This window comes from Orcinus orca, chromosome 12 (genome assembly GCF_937001465.1).
Source record: "Orcinus orca chromosome 12, mOrcOrc1.1, whole genome shotgun sequence".
NCBI classification, from domain to species: Eukaryota; Metazoa; Chordata; class Mammalia; order Artiodactyla; family Delphinidae; genus Orcinus; species Orcinus orca.
In genome coordinates, this window is record NC_064570.1 from 28482629 (window position 1) to 28507768 (window position 25140).

General features: G+C 41.2%; 1 long non-coding RNA gene across 2 annotated transcripts; it reads right to left on the reverse strand.

Annotated features, from left to right (window-relative positions):
- Nucleotides 1–6735: 6735 nt before the first annotated feature.
- Nucleotides 6736–25035, reverse strand: LOC117196816 (uncharacterized). Of its 2 annotated transcripts, none has more exons than XR_004477204.2 (3): nucleotides 24905–25034; nucleotides 19023–19216; nucleotides 6736–8122 (listed from the first exon to the last, which is right to left on the reverse strand). It is a non-coding gene; the product is annotated as an uncharacterized LOC117196816 (long non-coding RNA). The 2 variants fall into 2 exon arrangements; XR_007470394.1 differs by lacking the exon at nucleotides 6736–8122 and adding an exon at nucleotides 11470–16060 and having other exon boundaries at nucleotides 24905–25035.
- Between the last annotated feature and the right edge of the window lie 105 nt (nucleotides 25036–25140).

Genomic DNA, 25140 nt, shown 5'->3' on the forward strand with positions numbered 1-25140 from the left:
ATTACTGGTAGTAATTGAGCTAGACATAATTAAACTATTTCACTAGCATAACAGGTATTAAAATTTTCTTCTAACCATCTGATTGGACTGGTATTGATTAGCTCAAAGGTGCATTCTAGAATTATCTTCAAAGGTTGCATTATTTGTCAAACTCTGTTGTCTATGACACTAAATGATTAAAATCAATCCTTCTAGGTTTTACTTTTGTAAAATGAAATTGAATTTATTTCCATTTTTATCAGTGAAATTGAAATAAGATGCACAAAAAACAGAAATTTGTCCCAAATAGAAATGTAAAACTAATTCAGAACTTTAAATAAAATGTTTCATAGATAGAATGGAAGAAATAAAATGGTAAAAATACAAGTGAAAGTGAAAAGAAGTGATTATATCTAGGACTTTGTCTCATTGGTACACAATACAGTATTATTATTGGGTTTTTAAAATTCATTTATTTACTTATTTTTTGGCTGCATTAGGTCTTCTTTGCTGTGCACGGGCTCTCTCTAGTTGTGGCGAGTGAGGGCTACTTTTCGTTGTGATGTGCAGTCTTCTCATTGCAGTGGTTTCTCTTGTTGCGGAGCATGGGCTCTAGGCATGTGGGCTTCAGTAGTTGTGGCTCAGGGGCTCTAGAGCGCAGGCTCAGTAGTTGTGGCACGTGGGCTTAGTTGCTCCGTGGCAAATGAGATCTTTCTGCTCTCATTAATTTTTACTTACACCTACTAAAGAGGTTGTAGCATTTCTGATCACACGATAATGAAAAAGTCACCAAGTGATAACTAAGGATCCCAAGTTCACCAACCAGCTGCAAGACTTTGGCAAATCACTTTGCCTCTCTGGGTCTCAGTTGTCTCCCCTGGAGAATGGAAGATTGGACCATATATTCCCTAAGCATTCTTTCTAAAATTATAAAAGTCGGAACTCAAGCATCGAAATAGAAAAGCAGATCCTTTAAATGACTCAGCAGCTTTTATGCAGTTAGAACGGTGAATGATAAGACTTCAGCAGCCCTTTTTTAGTTTCATTTTATTAGATAAATGTCTCATTATTTTTTTCTTCAGTCAAAACTTGGTAAGAATTCAGAATATTAATAAATGTTGATATAATGGAGTTGTTAGTGGAAAAAGTTCTATATTTTGAAAAAACATACCACAGGTTCCATTTTAACATCAGAGTAATAGATTCGTTGCTTAGTCACAAATGGCAGAAATTACATCCTTTTTCAGTTTAATTTAAAAATAATATATCAACTAACTTTTTGAGGGAGCCTGGATCAAGATTGAAAATAGAAGGACATGGAGCTCCTCCCACAAATAAAACAATATATCAACCTAAAACAGTACAAGGGGCCATGTAGTTTTTCAAAATTACTTCAGGGAGTATACTAGAAAAAAATGTAAAGACTGCTGTTCTAAACAGACTTATCTTGCTTAGTGCTTTATTCCTAATCCTAAGCATAATGCTAGAAACATAGTAAATCCTCAATAAATCATGAAGAGAAGTCCTGAGGAACAAAGGAGACCTTGAAGAAATCTCCCAGGGACTAAATCCTTATTATTCTTTGCCACCTATTTTACAAGCTATCCCTTTGTACTACAAAAGATTGATATTTTGATATTCTTTGAGTCTCTTTGGTTTGAGACAATACACTGTCCCACAATTTCTTTCACCAACCCCACTTTAGACAGACACCAAGGAGGAAGAGGGCTTTTTTTTTTTTAACACCTTTATTGGAGTATAATTGCTTTACAATGGTGTGTTAGTTTCTGCTTTATAACAAAGTGAATCAGCTATACATATACATGTATTCCCATATCTCCTCCCTCTTGCGTCTCCCTCCCACCCTCCCTATCCCAGAGGGGTTTTGACTAAGCATATCATCCAGTCCTAGTCATGGTGTCCTCAAAGCTCTGTGTGGCCAAGTCATGAAGGTTTAGAGATGCAGAGCTCAGTCTATTTTTCCTTCAGCTGAAGGAAGAGAATACAAAAATAGAGCTCTGCAGGATAGACTAAAGTCCTGGGTAAATGCAATGTAGTTAGGAAAATAGTTCTCTTCTTCCTTGTGAATTTACATGGATGTATCCCAATGGTCCATAAATTCCAGAGAAATCTTTTAATATTGGTGTGTTTATACAATTATAATCTAAAAAGTATATATTGTCAGATTTTCTTCTACAGTGAATTAGCAACTGAAAGTAATTTTCAAGAAATAAGATGTTTTTTTCTTAAGCCAGTAGTTTTCCTGCTGTAAATTCTCTAGAATTAAAAAAAAAAAATTTTAATGCTTTAAACATGCTATGTTACTTAAGTCTAGGTAAGAAAAAAAGTCAATTCACTGGAGAACATCTTTAAAAAATAAATTTATTTGATGCAGTGCATCCTTAGTCACAAGAGTGGTACAATCATAAAAAAAAAGGAAAATGTTTTCCCAACAGTTCCACTTTTAAGAATTTGTCCAGGAGAAAAAAGTCATATAACTATATGAAAATGTATGTGCAAGGATATATACTGTAAAGAAAAAAAAAAAAAAAGGGGGGGGGGAAACTCAACAACAGAGTATTGGATATATACATTAGAGAACTTTTATACATGGTATAATATGCAACTATTTAAAATAAGGTAGAACTATATTGATATTAAAATATGTTAAAGTAAATAAACAAATTGCAGAAAAGTATATATAATATAGCTCTATTTTTGTTAATAAATAAATATACATGCAAACACAGAAGTTCATGTGTAGAGATAAACTTGAAAGAACAATACTAAACTATCAATTATGTTTACATTTGGGTAGTGGAACTGTAGTAAGCCTAGGAGAAAACTACAACTTTTATAAGTTCCTACATATAAATTTTTACTATAAGCAAGTACTATTCTTATAAACTTAGAAAACCCACAATCACTCACCAAAAACATAATGAAGTTAAAAATTAATTATTGGAAAGAAAGGATATATTTATTTTTCTTTGTAGATTATTTTAACTAGAAAAACCCAAAGGATTGATTGAAAACTGTTATAATTAATAAAAAGAATTTAATAAAGTGATTGTTTTAAAGCTTACATATTCCTTGGGACTTCCCTGGTGATCCAGTGGGTAAGACTCCATGCTCCCAATGCAGGAGCCCAGGTTCAATCTCTGGTTGGGGAACTAGATTCTGCATGCATGCCACAACTAAGAAGTCCACATGCCACAACTAAGAAGTCCACATGCCACAACTAAGATCTGGCACAGCATAAATAAATAAATAATAAATACATTTTTAAAAAAGATTACATATTCCTCTAAAAGAGCTTATCAATATTCCAACCATAACCAACTAAAAAGTCTAATGGATAAAACATACGTGAACAAGATTAACATTTCTGACTTCCTTTTTCCACTGTCTATTCCATGATTGTTTTTTTTGTTGTTGTTTTGTTTTTATTTTTTGTACCCATCCAGAACCTCATCCAGGTTTCTTTACCCAGTGGAATGATCCAAATTTCATTCCTGGAGTTTCTGAACCCTCTGTGATTCTGACTGGTTTGGGTGCTGTAATTTTCCATCAACTTTACTTTTGGACGTGAAAGTACTAAAAGGCAGCCAGAGAATCCCCTTGCTTCCACATATAGGCCTCCAATTGTTTGTCATCAACTCAATTTCCTCTTGGTAATTAGGATGAATCATCCTAGCCAGTAGCCTAATCCCCTTCTTTCTCTCTTGGTTCAGTAGCATGGGGATTCCAAATTGGCCAGGTGGCAGTCTCATCTTCCTACTCAGCAGAAGTATTGTTGTATTCCCAGTGGAGTATTCCTCCCTTGAGAAGTAAGACCTCCAAACCAGCAGACCTCAGAAGTGCAGGGACAGGAAGCAAGAATTCTGCAAGTAGGTTATAAGCTGAGAAACAGTAACTTAAAAACTGGCACAAATGTTAAATGAACAAACAGAATAAAAAATATATACATCTTAAGTCATATACTAGAGAAAAAAAATTTACAACCATGGAATGAGATCAGGCTATTATAAAAAAGGACTATTCAAAGAATACTCAGAGGACTTCCCTGGTGGTGCAGTGGTTGAGAGTCCACCTGCTGATGCAGGGGACATGGGTTCGTGCCCCGGTCCGGGAGGATCCCACATGCCGCGGAGCGGCTGGGCCCGTGAGCCATGGCCGCTGAGCCTGCGCATCCGGAGCCTGTGCTCCGCAACGGGAGAGGCCACAACAGTGAGAGGCCCGCATACCGCAAAGAAAAAAAAAAGAATACTCCAGAAGAGGCTCTTTCATTAAAATAAAATTGATAGATTACCTGAATCATTTGAGAGATTTTAACAACAGAGAATTTGTGGTTGAATTAATAAGTACATAATAAATTAAGAAAATAAAAAATAAGATACTTATTAACTTGGAGGGAACAGAAAGTAGTATCAGAAAGGAAAAGCAGTAATACTCCAAAAACTATAATTTTCAAAAGATAAAACTATACATAGCACATTTAAAAAGTATTGAGAAGATACAATAATAAAGCATTTTAGTATATAAGGAAAAAATGATTAATTTAGATTTTTACATCTGATAAAAAAGGCAAATGGTAGAGTATCATTCCAAAAAATACTTCTCTTTCAAATAGTTAAACCAGTGAGCACCAGGCCTATTACCATAACTAATTCCTGATCAAAATGAGAAAAATCACAAATGGAACCCCTAGTGGGTATATCAGTCAGGACCTCAACAGGAAGCATGTGGCATACTCCACAAGGGTTTAATGAAGGGGTTATTTATGAGGTAAGACCACTGTGGGAAAACCAGAAAGAAGAGTGAGGGGGCCCCTGTGTTAGGAATAGCAGGTGTTACAAACCAAAGTTATAAAGACACAAAAGGAGGGAGCTGAACACAGTAGAATCGAGTATGGGAAGGATAACCTTTTTTTTTTTTTTTCAATTAAATTTTTTTTTTTAAAATATTGAAGTATAGTTGATTTACCATGTTGTGTTAATTTCTGCTGTACAGCAAAGTGATTCAGTTATACATATATACATTCTTTTCCATTATGGTTTATCACAGACTATTGAATATAGTTCCCTGTGCTATACAGTAGAACCTTGTTGTTTATCCATCCCATATATAATAGTTAGCATCTGCTAATCCCAAACTCTGAATCCTTCCCTCCCTGACCTCCCCTCTCCCTTGGCAACCACAAGTCTGTTCTCTATGTCCATGAGTCTGTTTCGGTTTCGTAGATATGTTCATTTCTGTTGTATTTTACATGGAAAGGATCACCTTGAGAGGAGCTGTGACTTTTGACCTTTGGTGGAGATTATGCAACCAGCTCAAGGCAACTCTGCAGAGATGAGGTGGGTAAATACAGGACCTCTCCTCACTCCTGCTCTCTGACCTCCTACAGGGGCTCCCCATTGGAGAAACCCAACTGGAAACCAGATGAAAAGTGACCCTGTTAAAATAATCTGCACAGGTCTGACTCTGTGGCAGAGAACTTAGTGCAAAGGGTTGAAGAGCAAGGTGGAAGGGTGGAAATGGACGATATCTGGCACAGTGAACATGGCATGCACTCATCCATATAATTTCTTTTTTTTAATATAAATTTTTTTTATTTTTGGCTGTGTTGTGTCTTTGTTGCTGCGCACAGGCTTTCTCTAATTGCGGTGAGCAGGGGCTACTCTTCGTTGTGGTGCGCAGGCTTCTCATTGTGGTGGCTTCTCGTGTTGCAGAGCACGGGCTCTAGGCACATGGGCTTCAGTGGTTGTGGCTCGCAGGTTCTAGAGCACAGGCTCAGCAGTTGTGGCACACAGGCTTAGTTGAGCCGCGGCATGTGGGATCTTCCCAGACCAGGGCTCAAACCCAGGTCCCCCGCATTGCCAGGCGGATTCTCAACCACTGCGCCACTAGGGAAGCCCCATATAATTTCTTATATCCCAATTTTTACTGCTAATTACCACATTAAGAAAATACCTAAAAAATAAAAAGAAAAGAACTTATACTTTAGAAAATTATCCATTTTATTTTAGTTTGCTTCAGACATGATAAGGCTGAATAATGATAATAATAATAAATCAAATTTTCTCAACAAGCACTTCGGTAAAGCATCCTTTGGGCACATTCTTATCCATTTAAAAATCAAGACAAATATTTATGAAGATAATTAATTCATTGCGTTTTGGATGTGACTATAGGCAGGGAGGATAAGGTAGCATAGGGAAGGACCATGGACAAAGAAAGTTTTGGAAATGCCTTTGAAGGGCCAGTATTACTATCATTTGCGGAAGGGGTGGTTATTTGATTTGGTTTTGCAACTGGATTGAAAGGATGGAAGCAACACTCAGCCTGTGGGGTAGGTAATGAGTACATCATAACGTGCAATGGAACAGATTTGCCACTTCCTGATTCTGAAACACAATGGGAATCCGATCCTAGCTTTGAAAATATATCTTCACCCAGAAATAGGTTACCATAAAGAAGATATCCTTCAGCAAGTACTTATCGATCACACACTCAGTGCCAGGAACCATTCTGGGGGCTATTGGTATTACAATCTATAAGGCAAACATTGTCCCCACCATGATGAAAGCTTTGTTCAGACAAATCATGTGCAGAAGTCCTTTATATTTACATAAAAGGTAGAAGATGAATAAAGGTAAGAGTAGAGATGCTCTAGCTTAATTAAGTGTAGGGAGCCTGGATCCCTCCCTGCTTCCCCATTTCTTCTGTTCTTTCGAACACAGTACATTGGTACGAAACCACTGTCCTTACAAACTTCACACCATATTACCATCTCGGGTTAGGGGATAGCAGTGTCTACTGAAAGGATTAAGTTTCAGTAAATCCCAGAAAGATGTTTGCCAATCATTCTTGTTTTAAACTTTTAGAGAATTATTTATATTATTAAGTTTTTGAATAGTCTAGCTTTATCATCCATTCCTCCATTCAATACATGAGTGCCTTCTCTACCTAAAACACTGAGGATAGTGTGTGAAGAGTTCTTGCCAGGAAGATAGGCTTTTAACACTTAATTACACAATCAATTATTTAATTACGATTGTGTTGAGTGCTATGAAGAGAAAGTACAGGATACTTTGAAAGTGTGGTGCTGTGAAGATTTCCTTGAGGAAGTGACGTTCATACAGATCACTGGTCGATTACTAGGAATTAATTCGTCCAGGGATTGCGAGTTCAAATTCCTTCTGGGTGGCAGACAGGTAACACCAATGTGTGCGTCTGACTGAAAGAAATACGAGGGCCTTAGGCAGACTGGAGCATGTCTACTGGCCTTAAGGCATTCAAATTCAAGCTTTAAAAATCTCTGGGCTGAAAAAAAAAAAAAAAAAAATCTCTGGGCTGGCCAAACAAAAGAGGTCTGCCTCCAAAGAAGGCCTCTTCAATCTTCTCAGTCACCAAGGCACTTGGCTGGCAGTTGGGAAGCAGGGGGCCGCTAGCTGCCTGGACCAGGGAAGCCACTGGCCAGGATGCTAAGTGTGCTGCACTGCCCGGTGCAACTCTTGTTTTTTTTTTTTAAATCACAGTTTTATTCTTTTCCTTTTCAATAAATTTATTTATTTTCTTTATTTATTTTTGGATACATTGGGTCTTCATTGCTACGCAGGGGCTTTTCTCTAGTTGCAGAGAGCGGGGGATACTCTTCGTTGTGGTTTGTGGACTTCTCATTGCCGTGGCTTCTCTTGTTGCAGAGCATGGGCTCTGGCGCAGGCTTCAGTAGTTGTGGCTCACGGGCTTCAGTAGTTGTGGCTTGCGGGCTTCAGTAGTTGTGGCTCGCGGGCTCTAGAGCGCAGGCTCAGTAGTTGTGGTGCATGGGCTTAGTTGCTCAGAGGCATGTGGGATCTTCCTGGACCAGGGCTGGAACCCGTGTCCCCGGCATTGGCAGGTGGATTCTTAACCACTGCGCCACCAGAGGTCTGGCACGCTGCTTCGGCTCTCTGATTCAGGCAGGAGGAAGACAGGAGCAATGGCCCTGAGGCAGGAGGAGCCGTCTGTTTTGATGAGCCAGAAGACAGCAACCCTGATGGATGAAGGAGAGAGTTGGTCCAACCGGCAGGTGACAGGAGAAGAGCCGTATCACTCAAGGCCTCATCGGCAGGAGAGGGCATCCCAAGTATCCTTGGATGCACTGAAGGGTTTTAAGCAGAGAAGTGAATTAATGAGACATAGCTTTAAAAGCTCACTGTGGGGAATTCCCTGGTGGACCAGTGGTGAGGACTCTGTGCTTTCACTGCCTAGGGCCCGGGTAGGGGAACTAAGATCCTGCAAGCCGAGCTACTCAGCCAAAAAAAAAGGAAAAAAATGTGGTAAAAAGCTCACGGGACAACAACATAGGAAAGGACTGGAAGCAGCAGTTAGGAAGCTGCTGTGGTGGTTCCCTGTCTCCCCCTTAGCTTTGCATCCACATCATGTAAATAACTGTGCTTGTCTTCACGCAGTCTGATGCCTGTATTCCTCACTATAGATGACCAGGTTGGATGCTTCCTTCTTAGTTCCCAGTCTGACAAAGAAATCACAGGTGTCTGTGCCCTGGAGTGGAATCTTCTATTTGCTGGCTAATATGGCCTTTGGTTCACTTACTGAAACCGAGATGGGTAAGACAGTCAAGCCTCAAGAAATTCACATGACTGAGGAGAGAGATCCTTAAGCCAATGAACATTAAGTACGGTGGTACCAGCAATGCTAATATAAATCTGAAGTATTATGAGAGCATGAGTGCATGTAGCTAACCTGCCAGGGGTGAGACTTCACTTGCAAATCTAAATACTGTTGCTGGATTGATCATTTGGTTTAGGATTCTAAAAGCAATTCTTCTTTCGAGATGATCTCATGCAGACTTTGTCAATTAACAGATATAAATGTGTACGATTATTTGACTTGGTGTGTAAATAATTTGCATAGGTCGTGTGTCCATTCTCTTGGTGACGCCGTTCTTGGTTCTTGAAGAGACAAGAAAAAGGCAAGTGCTGTGAGTCAGCAAGTCTCCATCATGTTTATTTAAAGCTGAAAACTTGAAGTTGGGAAAAAAGTTGAGTAAGGCAGACACATTTGCTTTCTCTTCTTTTTTTAATTTTTGCGGTACGCGGGCCTCTCACTGTTGCGGCCTCTCCTGTTGTGGAGCACAGGCTCCGGACGCGCAAGCCCAGCGGCCATGGCTCAAGGGCCCAGCCGCTCCGTGGCATGTGGCATCTTCCCGGACCGGGGCACGAACCTGTGTCCCCTGCATTGGCAGGTGGACTCCCAACCACTGCACCACCAGAGAAGCCCTGCTTCCTCTTTTAAAAAATGGAAATGACAAGCTCTTGCAACTTCATACTCAGCCTGACATGATGTATTTGTGTTTTTGTTGCTATTGTATAAGACAAATTGGGTGAGCCTTCTGATGTTAAAATTAACTCATTTTTTTTCAATTTATTTATTCACTGGTATACTTAGGCTTAAAATTAATTTCTTGCCTCTTTTTATCCCCTTACAACTTTGTGTAAAACATGTTCAAATGACATTAAGGCTACGAACAAAACACTGAGATTAAACGTCATTTCCTCAGTGAAAATTACCTTCTTTGACATGGTAGTCTTTCGTTTTTATGATGTCTCTAAGTATAGATTCAAAACTCTCTAGGCTTGTATTAAGATTTTATTGTATAGGGCTTCCCTGGTGGTGCAGTGGCCAATGCAGGGGACACGGGTTCCCTGTTCTGGGAAGATCCCACATGCCGCCGAGCAACTAAGCCTGTGTGCTACAACTACCGAAGCCTGCGCGCCTAGAGTCCATGCTCCGCCACAAGAGAAGCCACTGCAATGGGAAGCCTGCGCACCACAACAAAGAGTAGCCCCCACTCGCCACAACTAGAGAAAGCCTGCACACAGCAATGAAGACCCAACGCAGCCAAAATAAATAAATAAATATTTTTTAAAAAGTACTTCCTTATTAAAAAAAAAAGATTTTATTGTATAGCTATTTTGTCCTTGGATGACTGACACAAAATCTTGTGGTGGTGGAAATCAACTTTTATGCTGAGACCGTTTATTTCTGCTCATGATCAAGGGAAAGGCTGTATGTTACAATCTCTGGGAAGGAGGGATATTTCCAGTGCTCTGAATAGGGAACAGAAGACATGGAAGTTTCTTTAACACAAGGATTTGCACCCATGTTCCCATGAATAACAGTGCAGTACAGCTGCTGGATGGCAGATCAGTCCAGAAGTTCGCCATACAGTGTTGGTATCACCATGCCGACTGATTCATTTTCAGAATGTTGCTCCAATGTCTCAGACACAAGCCCAAACATCTCTTAAGCTGCTTTTTCCCTCCAAGTGACCAAACTAAAGGAAAATAAAATGACAGTTGTCATCAGCTCATTTTTTAGCCTGATTTATACCGTCCTTAGCAACCAGAGTACCTATATTAGGGCACATTGCAATGGTTGTCGTAACTTTGAAGAAACCAAATCTCTGAGCTTTTCAAGAAATGTGTGTCGATAGTTTGATGGTTAAAAGCATTAAAACCTAAAACTGAGAGGCAAAATACATCATCTCTCACTATCACCTTTTTGAGTCAGACAGTTGACAGTGTATAGAGTTAAAATGGTAATAATAACTAGACACTACTTTGTGCCATGTGTTAAGACTTCTAAACATATTTCATTTAATTTGCAACCATAAACGATAATATAAGGGCACTACGTTTTTGGGTTTTTTTGGGTTTTTAAAATTTATTTTATTTTTGGCTGAGCTGAGTCTTCGTTTCTCTGTGAGAGCTTTCTCTAGTTGCGGCAAGCAGGGGCTACTCTTCATCGCGGTGCGCGGGCCTCTCACTATCGCGGCTTCTCCTGTTGAGGAGCACAGGCTCCAGACGTGCAGGCTCAGTAGTTGGGGCTCACGGGCCTAGTTGCTCCGCGGCATGTGGGACCTTCCCAGACCAGGGCTCAAACCCGTGTCCCCTGCATTGGCAGGCAGATTCTCAACCACTGCGCCACCAGATAAGCCCCCTGGCAGGAGTTCTTTAGACTCAACCAAGTTGTCAATTACTTGCCGCGCAGTCTTAATTTGGATGTTTGGTGGTTGTCTGGGTGGATCTTTTCAAGTCCAAAGAGACAGAGCAATAGGAGAATGAGAAAGACTGAGGGGGAAAGCCTTGGCCTCAGTGCGCTTCTTCACGGCCAGAGAACTGGTCTCTGCCAGGTCCTGCAGGCGACGTCAGCTGCCACTTAAGGGCTATTTGAATGTCCATGGCTCAGGGTAAGTCCCAGGCACCCTTCACAGGGGAGCCATAGCCCAATAGGCGGATAGAGATTATGGCCTTTGAGGCCCCGCATTGGGTGCCAGGAAAGATGTTGCAGGAAAGAGAGTGGGGTGCGAGAGGATGGTCACATCCCAAGTCATGTCTGAGTCCCTGGGATGGCCGCCAAGTGTGGGTTCTTGGCTTCATGCAGGCAAGAATTCAAGAGCAAGACATGATAAAGTGAAAGAAGATTTATTCAGGGAGATACACACTCCATAGAGTGTGGGCCATCTTGCTAGGCAAGAGGCTGGGGACTACGTTTTGATGTTAAGCATGTTTTTGCTTCACTGATACTAAAAGCTATTATTAATTCTTTAGTTTAGCACAGTGTCTATAATATAGGAAGCATTCAGTGTATTCATTTATTCAAACAAGTATTCATGAATGATTGCCTTGAAAGTGTCTTTCAACTGATAGTTCTTCTGATATGGCTATTTAAATGTCTCTAAAGCAAAAAGCAAATTTGGAGAAGCACTATAGCAAGATGAACGTTCCCCTTCCTGCTCTTAGAGGCTTACACATTTATATGACATTAGGAAAGTAAATCATGGGAGGCAGCTGTGGTGCAGTGGAAAGAACCAGAAACACTAGCTTTGAATGCCCCACCTACCTCCTGCTCTAGAGTCCTAGCCAGCAGCTGATTTGGACACAGGAGAGTGTGACAAGAGCATGTCCCCCTCCCCTCCAGGAAGATGTAGACAGATGCTAGGGTCACATTCCAGTGGACTGAGGTTGAGGGCAGAGTTGCAGACCCAGATGGTCATGTGGATGTCTGTGCAGATGTGACTCAGGACAGCCAGGTGTTCGGAGCTCACCACAGACACACCAGGTGCAAGCTGGGGAGGGCCAAGGCTGCCAGGGTATTCCATGCTCTGGAAAGACTTAGATCCATTTCTCTCTGAACCTGGGCAGCTAAACTGGTAAAGTTCAAACTCCTTAGCTTGACACCAAAGTGCTCTCAGGATCTCACTCTAGCAGAACTTACTTCTCACCACCTTCAGACGTGTGCTCTCTGTCACAACTGAACAGCTAATCTATGGCTCCGGAAAATGCCCAGTATTTTCCTGGGCTGTGCCTAGCCCCCGCTATTCCTACTACCTGGGGCACCCCATCTCTACCCACTCCCCAGGACTTGTCCAAATCTTCCTCACCTCCTTCAGAACCCAGCGCCAAAAGCATCCCCTCCAGAGGACACTCCCTGACCCACCCCTTCACTCTGGACCCAAGTCAGACATTAACTGACTGTCCTCAGAAAGCTCACAACACTTCGTATTTCACATTTGCCTCTTGCTACTTTGACTTATTTGTATCTGTGGCTTAATCTCCTTTACTAAAATAGAAGCCCTCGGGAGAGGATTTACGTCTTGAACATTTTCGTACTCACCCCAGTAACTGGGCTCGGTGCTTTAAATGAAGCCATTACCCAATAAACACCTATTGAGTTGATTGCTCTCTATATTGCTGCCTTGCCTGTTATGCTGAGTGAATAAATAATCATAATTTAATGCTTCATTATAGGGACACAATTTATTGGAGAAGAATAACAAAAGTGGAGAAAGCAGACCATTACTACGAAGTATAAATGGTGACATGTGTGTGTTTAAATTGATACAAAAATATGTCCCCAAATAATATTGCTCTTAGTGAAAGGTAACAATATATCTATTTATTATTAACTACACAGCACAGATTTTCTGACAATCTCAAAGGAATACGAGGAATGAGGGAAACAGAGGGCTTGAAGACAGTAGTTTCAGACTTCCCCTGGGAGTGAGCGTGCTGAGAAGCAAGAAAGCCTGATTCCCTCCTGCAGTAGGATTGTGTCGTTATTATCTATCTTATCGTGAAATGCATTGTTTGGTGACTTCAGTCATTCCTGCTTTACTGAGAGCAAATGAGTGAGAAATTATGAGGAGGACTGCTGCCTACTTCATCCTCTCCTGGGGCCTCCACCAGCCACAATGGGGACTCTCCCTTCCCGATGAGGCATTAGCTCACCAGCTCAGGCTGCTCTGACATGCTTCCTTCTTTCAAGGGAAACACTAAGGCCAAGGGATGTTCCGGTGCAGGTCAGGAGGAATTCACCATGTCATCAACCTAGCTAATCACGAGCTCTAACTAGTTGGTTCCATTTGTCTGGTTTTTGTGTTTGGGATAAAGTATCTTGTTGGACTGCAAGACTGGTTTTCATTCTGGAAATGAACATTTAGTTCCCATCTGATGTGTTGTCAAAGTCCCCATGGCTTTTGCCCTCGGCAGTGATGCGTGCTCTTGAGAAGCTGTATCCTGCTGCACAGGTAATGCTGGCTCCCATAGCTACCAAAACTCCCAGAGGCTGAGAATGTGAAGCTAGAGAGAGACCAGGGCAGCGCTAGAAATTTTCAAGTCCCTTCAGGAGCTTACATTCTATGACTCAGACAACACAGCAGTGAAAGAGATTGTCTTTGGAAGGACCTGTGTCAGTTGGCCCTGGCTGACTGTGACGACCTTGAAGGAGAGGTGAACAGACCTTCATTACTTTACGTTAGGAAAACTTTGCCTTCTGAGTAAACGCCAGGGATTCAAAGTATAAATGGAAACACAGGCAATTTAAATGAGATGATCTAAAGTATAAGTTTAACTGAATTAGGTAAATCAAATCATGTACTTTCATTCTAAAACTCTATTTCCATTCAATCCAATTACTTTCCTCTATGACTTTGGCTTTAAATGGATGTCAGAAATGATGACTTTGGGTTCCTGCTCTCCCACTCCTGCCCCCTCAGCTTTCATGGTAAAGGTGCAGCGGTTAAGTGATTGCAGCTGATAAATGCAAGTGTCTCCCGTTCAACACAGGGCCAGACACTAGCTCTCACGAAAGTTATTAACCTTGCTTGTGAATGGACATAAACATATGTGGCAAGATGGAGGTTTCACAGCTTCAACTGGCTCTGTGGACATAGATTTGCTCTAGACTAAAGTCCCAAATCAGTCAAATGTAAGCTAACCGCAAAAACATCACAGTTGTTACGTGTATTGGGCTTTATAGAGATAAAATTTATAGAGATTAAATTCTCTCAAGATTTGAGGTTAGAGATTTTATGAAGCACCTGGAAGCTTTGAAAAATACGATGCTCAGGCCCTACCTTACATAGAATCAAACTCTCTCCCATGATGTGGCCTGGGTGTTGTAATTCCTCAAAACTCCCTAAATGACTCTAATAAGCAGTGAGAGTTGAACTTGATACAGTTCAAGCTGTAGCACAAAATGCAGACTGAAGAGGTGTTATGTGCAGAAAACAGAAAAAATAACAATTTAAGTTATTGTTAACAGACTAACAGAATTAAGAGAACTAATCTCCTAATTAACTAAACTGACCTCTATCCTAGGCACTTCAAGTAAATTCCTAAATGTCCAAGTTCCCAAATGGCCATTTTGGGGACAAAAAGAGAGCTAAGCATTTTATTTGTGCAGACCATGTGATGTAGTACCGTAGAGCAAAGGGACTTCTTAAGGTCGCTTTTCTGAAGATAGCTTGGACTGAAAGACAGGGAAGCCTGGCAGGAAAGGGGGGGGGCACTATTGACTCAAGGTGGTACCAGTAGCAGAGCTGCCCTGCTCCCTCATCACACACAGGAGGGGTGGGGCTTTCTGGGCCCGCATTTCGTGAAATTTCTTCACGAGTTCCCAGGGAAGAAATGGGCCTTTCCTTAGCCCTGCAGGAGTAAATTCTCTGAAGAGCTTAGTGAGGACTTTTACACCAAGAAGATTATTCCTTTATCCAGCATCCTCCTTCCATTGTCTGCAGTGTCCAATAACCAGCAGGAATTAGAACACTTTATTGACATGACCAGGGCCGTCCCTTCACCTGGGATGACTCCACTTCTGGAAGCTCCCCTGTGTCCAGCTTGGTTATGGTCCTTGCTGAGAGCTTCATTAGCTTCCAGGAAAGGATTGAATCACACCCATAGCATGGAGCTGAACAGTTACTATTATTTTTTATTTCCGGGGAACTGTTTTTTAAAGTTAATCTTATTGCCACAACTATAAAACCGATTTTGAGAAATGATGGGATATCTGAAAGTTAACTAAAGTTAGTGATGTGCGTATAACATCTCATATTAGGACATTTTCCTGAGTAACTCAAACTTTACTACGTAGTCCTGCCAGATGGGAAATGGGCCCTATTCCTGTGCAAGGTCCAGAAGACGGTGGTTCTCAGACTCTAAGACACATTATAATCATCTGTTGGATTTGAATTTGCCTTTGAAAGCCACACTCCAGATGCCTCTAAGGTAGTAGACAGTCCTCAGACCCCAAATGCGGGAGATGAGTACAGGGACCCTGTTTGTGTCTGTGCGTGTGTGTGTTTTTAATAAATTTTTATTTAACATATTTTATCTTTATTTATTTACGTTTTTGGCTGTGTTGGGTCTTCGTGGCTGCATGCAGGCTTTCTCTAGTTGTGGCGAGCGGGGGCTACTCTTCGTTGTGGTGCACGGGCTTCTCATTGTGCTGGCTCCTCTTGTTGCAGAGCACAGGCTATAGGTGTGCAGACTTCAGTAGTTGTGGCGCTGGGCTCAGTAGTTGTGGCTTGTGGGCTCTAGAGCACAGGCTCAACAGTTGTGGAGCACGGGTTTAGTTGCTCTGCAGCTTGTGGGATCTTCCCGGACCAGGGATCGAACCTGTGTCCTCTGCATTGGCAGGCGGATTCTTAACCACTGTACCACCAGGGAACTCCCTGTTTGTATGTTTTGAACACAGGACAATGACCACAGTATCAGTTACCTCTGACAATGGTCTCCTGAAAATGAATAGGATTCTCTTAATCAGGGCCTTATTATTCATGTTAACAATGTGAATGTGTTTCTGAGGCATTACAGCCCAGCGTAAGCCTCTAAAGAAAATAGTAAGAAAACCGTTACCTTTAACTGAGGAATACCCATGAGGCCCTTTCATCACCACTGTAAATTCCTTTCTCTATGTTCCAACTCCTTGCCTTCCCCCAAACAAGGATTCTACGTCAACCTCCTGGGTTGTATGATAGGGAGGTGTAGTAATATCTTGTGCTGTTACCATTTGGATCTCTAACTGTTTCATTAACTTACATATGGGTCTGGGCTTCCCTGGTGGCGCAGTGGTTGAGAGTCCACCTGCCGAAGCAGGGGACACGGGTTCGTGTCCCGGTCTGGAAGATCCCACGTGCCACGGAGCAGCTGGGCCCGTGAGCCATGGCCGCTGAGCCTGCGCGTCCGGAGCCTGTGCTCCGCAACGGGAGAGACCACAACAGTGAGAGGCCCGCATACCGCAAAAACAAAAACAACAAAAACCCTGGCTCTACATATGGGTCACAAGCGTATTGGTTAGACATTTTATAATTTGCATTTTAAAAACGTGTCTACACATAAACCAGTTTAACTTACTGGAGATTATTATTTTTACTGTTGTTATTATCATGATTTACTTTAAATGTTGGTTTTATGAAGAAAAGAGCAGTGCAGTTTTTGGTGGCTTGAACATAAGGACACTAATATAAATATTTGTGGATTGATTGCTTGTCAACTAAGAGATTTGACTAAATGTTTCACCTGACATCTGAAGAAACTTGATAGAGACCAGCAGACTGCAGATGAAGTTTAGGACCCAATTGTAGAAAACGTCAGAGAGGTGAAGAAAAAATAGTGCTGGTGAAAAAAAGGTTCATAAAGGAAACAGTTATCTGTGACATGAACAGACACAAATGGGATGCCAAGGGTGTTCCATAAACAAAGAAGGCTGCTTTTCATAATGAAGAGGGAATAGAATGGGGTCGGTGAAAGCCACCCAAGGTCACTGGTAGGATAGGAGGAAGACCTCTTTTCTCAGCAGATCCCTGACCTGGGGGAAATAGGTTTGGAAAGATAAAGAAATAGAGAGAGAGTAGAGACAGAAACAGAGAAAGACAGAGACAGAGACAGAGAAGGTTGGTAGATAAAATAAGCCTTCTCTAGAGATATAGCTAAATTTATTGAGCCCTTACTATGGAAACCAACAGTCTTATGATGCAGGAACTAATTCTGTCTGTACTTTAAGATAAGGCACAAAAAGTTTAAGTAATTTGCCCAAAGTCCCACTGAGCTGAGATCCTAATACACAAGGAAATCTGACTCTAGAAACTGTGTGCTTAATGACCCTGCTTTAGAACTGAAGGAAAGATAGCTCACAATATAGGAAGGCCCTACTTTACGTACATCTTACTGTACCTGGCTATCAAATTCATAATCACACCAAGGGCACAAATAAATGGAGAATTAGAAATAGTGATAGGCTGGTAGGATCTAGCAGCTAATAATTACATAAAACAAAGTAAAACAAGGTAAGAAGACTGCTTACCACATCCCAATCATTTAACATGAGAAGATATCTAAACCAGAAATTATGACGCTTTGTTAACCCAGCCATCACCAAGAGAATTAAAACTGGCCCAATCTCTGTACGCCTAAATGTTCTCTATATTTACAACAAATGGATGTTAACTGACCTTGCTCTTTCATTCTAAATAAGTTATCCAAAAAAAAAATAATAATAAGTTATCCATGGCGGTTGCTTTATCTGATTTTTTTTCCTTAACATTTTATTATAGAAGTTTTCCAACATCCAGCAAAATGGAAAATTTTCAGTGAACCCACAGTATACTCAGCACCTAGATTTCAGTGCTGATTTATCCAGCGTCTACCTTAGGAACAGTCTTCTTGATTGATATTCACGTCATCTCTGAGTTATCTCACCATGCCCAGCATGATGCTTGTTATTAGTTAAGTCATTTGGATGGGTGCTATCATCCACTATGCCTTAGGCAGGGATAAGTGATGAGCAACTAATCAAGGGAAGAATCCAGAGAAGCAGAAAGGAGTCCTTTGTACGCTGTGCATGTTATTACTGGTAGATTTTCCACACATAGCTGTGATCAACAATCACCCGACCATAAAAGTTTTGAAAAGATATCAAGGTTATAACACTTGCGTATCAAGCTAAGATTTCTTAGAATTCTTTCTCCCTTAATATCACTCTTTCCCTTGCTTTTCACCCATGTTGTTAATGGAATGGGATAGAACTCATACGATACATAAAGGGATGTTTACTCTCACAGGCACTGGCCAACTGATCCCAAATGCCCTTGAACTTCTGTTTCGACAATACTATCCCCTGTACCAGTCATTTGAACTTGGAGGCCACATTTATAGACACCCCAACCTTTCTCTCTTTAGAAAACCAACATCACCAACCTCACTGAAATACCTGGACATAGAGCAAGGAAGACACACACCATGAACAACAGCTGTGAGAGCATTGCTTGCCCTTCAAAACGATTATTGGTTGGGTATAAATACGGATTGTTAAGGGTTGAACTGTGTCTCCCCCGAAAAGATGTGTTAAAACCCTAACCCCCAGTATCTCAGAATATGTTTTATTTGAAAATAGGGGCTTTGTAGATATAAACAGTTAAGATGAAGAATTCCCTGGTTGTCCAGTGGTTAGGACTCCATGCTTCCACTGCAGAAGGCAAGGATTTGATCCCTGGTCAGGGAACTAAGATTCCGCACGCCACACAGTACGGCCAAAAAAGAAAAAGAAAAAGAAAAGGTGGCAGTAAACAGTTAAGATAAGGTCATTAAAGTGAGCCCCAATCCAATATGGCGTCCTTGTAAAAAGGGAAAATTTGGACATAGACAGACATGCAGACAGGGAGAATGCTGTGTGAAGGAAGCGAGGCATCAGCAAACTACCTGACGCTAGGAGAGAGGCATGGAACAGATTGTCCTCACAGCTCTCAGAAGGAACCAACCCTGCCAACACCTTGAACTTCTAACCTCCGGAACTGTAAGACGATATATTTCTCTTGAGCCACCCCGTTTGCAGTACTTTGTTAACGGTAGCAGGAACTCGGAGACGATTGCCTTTGAAGATACGGTATACAAGGCTAGAAGCAGTGGTGAGAAAAATAATTGATTAGAGAAAATCTAATGATACAAATTTCCTTCCAACTGATATACCAGCATTCTGAAGATCTCCTTTAACAGGTAAAATGTTTAAAAATATATTTTAAAGTGAGTTTTAGAGACCATATCTGATCATTGTTTTGTTACCACTTTGGCATTTGATTTCGGCTTATTTCTGTCTTATTGGAACATGTGAGTGTCCAATGTTTTTCATGCGGATAAAAGAGTAAGTCCCACAAAATACAAGTATGTAATAGGTGAGTAGATCTGGGTAAGAAATTCTGCATTCTTTCTTGTCAACTCAACAATGTCAGCATTCTGTTCTTCTTACGGCATATGCTTAGGAAAGTAGAAAGTAAGAGAGTAGATATATTTTTAATACATAATTCTTCACCAAAATTTTCAGAGGATAGTAGAATTTAATTTCCATTTTTTCCCTACCCCTAGCCTAGAAATCAAGTAAAAGGGAGCAATTCCAATTCTCCCAGAACTGCAATGTCCAATTCTTCAGAACTAGAAGGCCTCCTGGATTTTCATCACTGCCAACTCTTTCAGAGGAATCACAGTCCCTCAAGGATGGCCCGATACTTTGGGTTCTTATTCCTTTCACCAAAACTAATTGCTGCACAGCCTCCTTCCTTCTAATTCCTGTATGCCCCAGCCCTCAAATACTGGAAGTTCACTAAAGTCATCCAGTTGGTGAAACAGGAAGTGGCTCTAACTCCATGGGGCATCCTAAGACGGCCAGATATTTGACTGTGGCCCAGCCAGCAGAGAAGCAGGTCACTGCCAGTGCTGGTGTTCTGGCCACCATCACAGTGAGGACACATCCTAGGGACGGTCAGAGCCTCTGGTCCTCAGAGCCAAGACTACATCACACGCTTATAGGGAGCCCTTCCTCACCAAATGGATGTAAACTGGGTCAGAATTCACTGAGCTTCTGTTGACTTTTCTATAACAGTAAAGATAATTCCAGTAATTATTTACCTTTACTTATGTCTTTCTTGAGTGGATATAAAAGTATATTCCATTTATGTGTATGTATATATACACATATTCTTTTTTTTTCTTGCCACAACTGCACAGCTTGCAGGATCTTAGTTCCCCGACCAGGCGTCAAACTCGGGCCCCGGCAGTGAAAACACTGAGTCTTAACCGCTGGACCGCCAGGGAATTCACACACATGCTCTACCTTTAAAAATTTGTTGAACATTTTGCTTTTGATTTCCATGTGATTGTTATCAATAGGTTAATATATAGTTATTAAGCCATGTATCCAGCACAGGGCTAGGCATTGGTAAGGAATCTAAAAGAAGAATGAGGAACGATCTCTGCCCTAAAGGTAACTTTAATTAATTGAAATTAGTTAATTTAAAGTTAATTAATTGGATTCACTGAATAAACAAACCTAAGGCTCCTATCACACTTGAAGTACAATTATTGCCAAAATCTATGGTAAGTACTGTATAGAAGTATTTAGCTGCAAGTATAATATGAGGCAAAGGAAAGAAGTTGGCTTGACTCCAACAGCCAGTATACGTTCTCTCAAGGACATGGATGTGAGCTGCTTTAAAAGAGAAAATTACAGGGCTTCCCTGGTGGTGCAGTGGTTGAGAGTCCGCCTGCCGATGCAGGGGACAAGAGTTCGTGCCCCGGTCCGGGAAAATCCCATATGCCGCGGAGCAGCTGGGCCCGTGAGCCATGGCCGCTGAGCCTGCGCGTCCGGAGCCTTTGCTCCACAACGGGAGAGGCCACAACAGTGAGAGGCCCACGTACCGCAAAAAAAAAAAAAGAAAGAAAATTACAAAGGTAGGCTGAGGGGTGGGGTCTGACGTATTAGATTGTGCAGAACACAGAACACAGAAACAAAGCCATGAAAATGGGACTAGGCATGATCTGGGTTGGGGGAATTAATGCATCTGATCCAAGAAGGCTGTAGATCTGAATGAAGGCAAGAGGGAACAGGTACCCCCCCAACACGTGTTTTTCTCTCTTCCTTTTATTCTTTGTGTTCCTTCTTTCCAATATTGATTGAAAGCCTGTTAGGTACCTGGCGCTCTTCTAGGTACCGAGGGGAAGAAACAACACCTACTGATACGCAGGCCACATTGCAGTCAGGTAGACACACAAAGGAACGGTTGGGGGGACATGTGGGACAAAGTTCTGAAATCTCAAAGAAAACTAAGAAAGAGAAATGATTTGGAATTGGCAGTAAGGATCGAGAAGCAGTTACTCCATCTTCAGGCCCAGGGGTATACAAGATGTGGGAGAAACCACCCCAACTTGGGAGGGACGCACAAGAATCTATGTCCTGAGGGGAAAGTAAAGTTTCAGTTAGATCTAGAAGATGCATATCCTGAAAAGAGGTCAAAGATACAAGGTGTGCAAGGTGTTTTGTTGATGAAAGACAATGATTTATATAAAGCACCAAGTAAGAGTGCTTAGAAGCATGGAAGGGTAAGAGGTTGGGTCAACCTCAATGTGTCGGACCAAAGAGGAAAATAAAACTCCGTGTGTGTGTGTGTGTGTGTGTGTGTGTGTTCACTAGTCAGTTCAAAGTTGGCTTAGGTAAAAGAAATCTCATTTGTGGTTGACTTGTATTCCTTAAATGTGTCTTTTGCTTATTATCCTTCAGTAGAAGGATTGGCTCTGTCTCCCTTCAATATTCACCATCATCATATCTGCCAACAATAAAGGCCCCATTCTGAATTCCTTCAGTCCTGCTAGAATGAAATTCTCTCTCCTCTTTGGAAATCCCCTCAGACTCTGGAAGCTTTCCTGCATCCATAAAAAATCTCCACCCAAGATACACCTTTAGGACCAGCTCTAACCAAGAGACATACTACCTCACAAGACTGGAAGCAAGTTCCAAAACCTTCGAGTCCTCTCCTCACTGGCTCCACCAAACTTTTTATTTTCTGGTGCTTCTGGATTGCTGAGAATGGGAAATTACTTGGCAAAAGTTACAATACATCACCAGAACAGAATTACTGCTCCATATACTGAACTTTTCAAACCACTCTTCCACTTGACAATAAACTGGGGCTTGTACTGAGAAACCTAAAAACCAAATGAGTCCATCCTTTTCAGGCTATCATATGCCCTTATCTTATTTGGTCCTCACAAGAATCCAGTGAAATAGACAGATATAGAAACTGAGGTCAGAGCGTTAAGTCACTTGCTCATATTCACATCCATCATAGGTGATTCACGGTAAAGTTAATGAAGGTTAAACATCAGGACCCTCCTCTTGTATGGTCTCCTTCGAAGATGCTGAAAGGGAAAAAGGCCTGCCAATGTGTTTACACTGTCATCAGTTTCTGTAAAATCTGTAAGAATGAGACATATAGTCATACTTGGTGATTAAATCACAATTATAAAAATCACTGTTTCTTTCCCCTCCATCAGATTTCTCTTCATGTTGGATGGCTTTGAGCACTTTAGAATCCAGCTAAGGAAAATTGAGTTGGGATATATATATATATATATATATATATAGTGTACGTTGTTTTATTTTGTTTTTTTTGTTTTTTTGCGGTACACAGGCCTCTCACTGTTGTGGCCTCTCCCGTTGCGGAGCACAGGCTCCGGACGCGCAGGCTCAGCGGCCATGGCTCACGGGCCCAGCCGCTCCGCGGCATATGGGATCTTCCCAGACCGGGGCACGAACCCATGTCCCCTGCATCGGCAGGCGGACTCTCAACCACTGCACCACCAGGGAAGCCCCTATAGTGTAAGTTTTATAGGATCCATTTGTGTGGTCCAAAGTCACTCATGTGTATAGTAAAATGAGTGCCCCTCTGATGTAGGACTGGCTTTGAGGCGTGTCCTCTCCAACCACCTATACACACACACACACAAACACACATACACCGCGCGTGCCAAATCCTCCAGCTTCTATAAAAAGAGCGTAACCTATACAGAAAGAGTGTATAGCACTGGAAATAAGTGGGTATGAGTATGAAACAAATTTTCATATATAAAAAGTGGATTACTCCAGTCTTTATAGAAAATAGTACAAAACTGTTATTTTCTGAAGAAGCAATTGAAGACCATGCAGCCAAGAAATGTGAAAAAAGGAATATTATAGAGCTGTGTCAGGCTAATAAAAATATTGTGTTGTTTTTATAGATTTTTGTAATATATATGGCATTTGCCAGTTTTTTTAAATTTGTAATCTTTAGTATTTCTTTTCTCATTATAAATAGATATTCACTTTTGTACCTAATTTTTTATTTCTAATCTGTATTCTTTTTCTTAAAGAGCTTTTGCCAAATTGTATAGGCCCTCAAAATACTTGCAAAGAAACTAAATACTTTAACAAGTCAGACTAACCTTGCAGCCTCTCAGATCTACTGGGCCTACGTATACAGTGTCAGAATCAGAAGTTACAGTGGAGAATCTGACCAGTGGTAATTTCCACTAAGAGTAGGTCTTTTTTTTTTTTTTTTTTCTCTTAATGACTTATCCATGTTGAACATTTTGATGCCGTGAAAACATTGAGAAATTCCCCTTTCCCCACCCCCAAACCTCCACTCCAGTAGTTTTCCTTTTCACACATACCTCTTCATTTCCTGATTCTGGTCTGGGCTTGAAGCAAAGGTACCTGAATCCAGCCAGAAAAGCTGTTATTACGATCGTTTTGGCCTAACAGGGGCAGGAAATACCAATAACCTTATGTGAGCTATTCCTCAATGAAGAGCCAACCTGAATGCATAATGTGAGGTCCTTGCATAATTCAGATGATGCTTAGATAAGGTCCGGACCACTGGAAACACCTTTCCTTCTAATCCTTGGAGGCCACTGGGTAGGTAGGGGTCCCCCACAATGAAATGCTGAAATAAGAGACTGTAATAACATTTTTTTTTTAATGCAAGCCCCTGAGAAACAACAAATAACTTTTCTGTTGGGAATATTGTTCCAAATACTAACTTAACTGTCAAACAGATAGAAAGAAAACATAAGATTGCCAACAAAACCACAGAAGATGAGGTCTTATGCCTTGAGAAGAAAGGATTATTCAAGTCACTGTTCAGTCCTTGCACAATTATATATGTTCACTTCAATCAGACCCCAAGGTAAAACAAAATGGAGTTCCTTTCCCTGGTGCTTTATAAGGAAGAAATAAAGAAAAGGAGAGAAAGAGAGAGTAAGAGAGAGAGCTTCTCGAGGCAGACTGCCTGATCCTCCCGCAAAGACCATAAGCCAATTTATAAAACACGTCAAGCACATACAGCATCCGATGATATTCTATGTCACCTACAAATCGGCACCTGCCATCGGCACTTGCCATCTACCTCTACAAGGATTAAATTATAAGCATCTGCAGCTGCTGACCTTCACCACCCCCTGAGGCACTCTGTGCTCTGGGAAAAACTGACAGAACAGGTCTTCAGATAGATATTTTCAGAAGAAGACTTTATGAGCCAATTCTTGCATCTCCTCGTATCTAGAAAAGCACTAAAATCCTTCATGGTGACGTCTGCTCCTCATGACTAACACTAACCTTCTGCAAAAAATATGTGCTTGATTGCATGCACTCCCCTTCACCAAAATCACATATATACTGACCTTCCCCTCTACCTCTTTGGAGCAATTTCTCAGAACTATCTGAAATGCTATCTCCCAGGCTATAGTCCTCATTTTGCCTCAAATAAAACTTAACTCACCATTCTCATGCTGCAAAATTTTTTTCAGTCGACATGTGCATCTTTCTTTCAGTGAAACATGATACTAACAAACTGATGTTACCAATATCTGGGTTATAAAGTTTGATACTGAATCCTCCTCTTCAAGTGTACATGAAATCCCTAAACTTGGGTGTTTATGATAATCACTCTCTTACTTCCACCTTGGGCACTTTTGAAATTGTTATTGTTTTGCAGTCATTGTTTTGCAGTCCTGT